Below are 202 nucleotides of genomic sequence, written 5' to 3' on the forward strand. Positions count from 1 at the left end.
TTCTCCAGCCTCAGTCTCCCGAGTAGCTGGGATTATAGGCATGCGCCACCATGCCCAGCTAATTTTTTGTATTTTCACTGGAGATGGAGTTTCACCATGCTGGCGAGGCTAGTGTCAAACTCCTGACCTCGTGATTTGCCCACCTCAAACTACTTTTAACTGAATTTTCCAGGTGACTCTTCCCTTCCAATAGTAACAAACT

This window comes from Colobus angolensis, unplaced genomic scaffold, assembly GCF_000951035.1.
Source record: "Colobus angolensis palliatus isolate OR3802 unplaced genomic scaffold, Cang.pa_1.0 Scaffold148, whole genome shotgun sequence".
NCBI lineage: Eukaryota > Metazoa > Chordata > Mammalia > Primates > Cercopithecidae > Colobus > Colobus angolensis.